General features: G+C 42.1%; 1 protein-coding gene across 1 annotated transcript in view; it reads left to right on the top strand.

The window, feature by feature from the left end:
• drd4a (dopamine receptor D4a) overlaps positions 1-3,308 on the top strand; it is a 22,749-nt gene that overhangs the window by 1,205 nt on the left and 18,236 nt on the right. The gene's annotated exons all lie outside the window — the stretch shown is intronic.

The following is a 3,308-nucleotide window of genomic DNA, read 5'->3' on the forward strand; positions in this document are numbered from 1 at the left end:
CGTTCAGCCTTTTTTTTTCTATCGTTCAGCCTTTTTTTTTCTATCGTCCAATCAGATGTGGCCGTCCAGACACGCCCATTTTTCTATCGTCCAATCAGATCCGGCCGGCCAGAAACGCCTATTTTCCTATCGTCCAATCAGATATGAGCGCCCAGATACGCCCACTTTCCTATAGTCCAATCAGATATGAGCGCCCAGATACGCCTTCCGAATTTGCCTGCAGAGACCCCTTCTTGGCTTGGTCCAGCTCCTCCGGGGGAATCCCGAGGCGTTCCCAGGCCAGAGAAACATAGTTCCTCCAGCGTGTCCTGGGTCTCCTCCTGCCATGGTTTATAAAATCTAAAGTCCATTTTCTCTGTCTGCCTTTAAAAGTTACTCTTTCAAAAGAGACAAATAAGACAAATGATTATCTTAAAGAGAGATTACTTAAAACACACATTTTCATAAACAAACACTCGGGTCTGAAAATAAAACAGAAAATGACATTTTGGGATTAATAGCAGGTGATGTTTCTCCAAAAGGTGTCGCTGTCCATCCCCTGAAAGTAAATGTCTTTAAACAAAGGGTTCTTTAAAATGTGTTCTCTTCATGGGACCCCATCCTGGGAGTAATGCTCCTTTTGACTGAGGTGAAGTCTCAGCAGATGTTTCAACTTGGAGGTCAGTTGAACCAAAACTCATTCAACGATTTGTCCGTTTCATGGAAATGAGTTCATGTTGGCAGTGAAGTTAACACAGTGACAGTTTTTATTACACTTCCATTAGTGTCATCTGAGAAGTTAGTGCTGAGCTGGACACCTGTCAACCAAAGTCTGTTTGTTCCCAAGGGAACAGACGCATCTTCTCTTAAACTGTTTCAACACAAAACACATGAAGGACGTTCGTTTGAGATGAGGTGAACTCAGGGGGGGGGGGGGGCACTTTACTGAGGGTGCTATGAAGGATTTGTTTGTTCTTTCAGTTCTCAAGGTCAAGGTGTCTTTACTGTCATTCTCATCACATGTGGTACATGAGGCGGAACAAAACTGTACACAGGGTCCCAGTTCCATCCAACAAAAATACAAAATGTGAATAAAACCAGTAATGAGATCTAAGACATGAACCAAGAACACACTAATCACTGCTAGTACGGAACAATGCACCAAAAAACAGCAGCACGAACATGAGTCTGTGTGAGCAGACGAGGACGAATGACCACAGCAACATGAAATAAATCAGCAGCATGAGATCAGCAGCATGGATAATGAGCAGCACACTTCAACAATCAAGTGGTTTTTCACAGTGATGATCCTGACCAGGGTCATGGGTCCAACAGCCTCAGGGCAGAAACTTGTAGCAATAACGAAGGAGAGATGGAGGAAGAAGAGCGACACCTTCTCCATCTCTCCTCCACTACGTTTGATTGATTGATGGTTCATTGATTAAAGTGGAGCACCAGCTGATCAGTTACTGATCAACAACTACTTCATTCATATTTTAATGATCAGAACCAGTCACTGAAGTAGAATCTGTTCTTTACAGGGAGTTCTAGACCAGAACAATATTCATCTGAATGAAGAGATCAAAGTTGTCTTTGAAGTTTTATCACAACAATAATCAAAGTAAAAATCAACAACAATAATAAACAAACAAACAATAATAATGAATCAATCAAGACTTAATTCTCTTATCTGAGGCTAAATTGACTCTTTGCACAGGAATTATTTCAGTTTGAGACGCGCATGAATTTAGACAAAGTAAACTATTTTCATAAATAGTTTACTTTGGATTTTGGTTGAAAGAAGTTCTTGAATGTTCAGATGAAATCATTTATTATGACTGCAAGCAGGAAATGATTAATCAAGTTGTATCAGCTGAGAATCAAAACCAGAGACCTGATGGGACCAGTTTCTGCTCCTTACTGGGTCAGTGTTGAGGCGTCACTCGTCTTTCTGGGGTTGTGCTGGATCAGACCAGGATGGACCAGGAGGACTCACTGGGAGACGAACGTGCTTCAGGTGAAATCTGGCTCCTCCTTTTACAAAATGTCGACGAGCAAAACGAAACAGGCCTCTGTCCCCACGCTGCGCTCCAGCCACGAACACTGATGGAGCCAGACGTTCTTCAGACTTCTCTGTTGCTCTCCAAAGAGACGTGTTTGGAAGGAAGTGGTCGTCTCGGTCCGTTCCGAGGACCCGTTTCTGCTTGGATCCTCCAGCTGTGCAGCGTTAGCAGCGTTCTCCACACAGGTGGAAGGACGGCAGCTCGACCCTTCTTCAAATTATTCTTGATCTGTTGCTTCAGTCTGATTCCAAAGATCTTCTTCCTGATTCCGTTCCAGACAAGAAGTGAAACAGAAAACGATCCATTTTTACTTTTCGTGCACTTTTCAAATGTTTACTGAACTTTCAGTAACTTGAATTTTCACTTCTGGTTCATTTCCTGTTCAAAGATTGGATTTTTTTTAAACTTAATATAATCGATTGATTTTTTTTTAATTAGTTGTGTTTTGCGAGGAAAAGATCACAACAAGCACATATTTAAATAATATTAACTTTGATGACAAAGAAAATAATCTGATATTTTCTTGGGGGTGCTATGACTTTTCCAGGCGGAGCTATAGCACCCCGAGCTCCCCCCTGGAGCCGCCTATGGGCTCAGTGATACCCTTGTCCTCTGAAAATAGTAAGAGCTGGTTGTAGACGAGCTTCTCTAACGTTTTAGAAATAAATGGAAGATTAGAGACGGGCCTGAACTTGGAGCAGAGGGAGGGGCCTGTTTGTTCCAGTACAGGACGTACAAATGCACGTTTCAAGCCTCAGGTACCGTACCAGAGCAAAGACTGCTATAAATAATCTGAAGTACACCTGGTCCAATAGTAGCACGTCCTTAAACAAACCAAGGGCGATAGAATCAAAGACCAGCGGTGTCCTCCAGAAAAGAGAAGGAGCAAACTGATCAGAGAGGAGTCGTGTGAAGGAACAGAAGCTCTGCTTTAAACACCCTGATGCATGTTCAGTCATCTCTGCTTTAAGTCAGAGTCAGAGTTTCTTTACTGTCATTCACCTCATGTGGTACATGTGGTGGAACGAAACTATGTCCACAGGGTCCCAGTTACATCCAACAATAAAATGTATAAGAAAAACAGTAATAACATCTAAGATATGAACTAAGAAAAACATCAACTAAATATACACTAAGCACTCATAACATAAAACATTGAACATCAGCACAAACATGAACATGAGTCTGTGAGCAGATGTGCACGCATGAACACATCAACATTGAAACAGATCAGCAGCAACATGAAACAGATCAGCAGCAACATGA

This window comes from Nematolebias whitei, chromosome 10 (genome assembly GCF_014905685.2).
Source record: "Nematolebias whitei isolate Nwh7 chromosome 10, NemWhi1, whole genome shotgun sequence".
NCBI classification, from domain to species: Eukaryota; Metazoa; Chordata; class Actinopteri; order Cyprinodontiformes; family Rivulidae; genus Nematolebias; species Nematolebias whitei.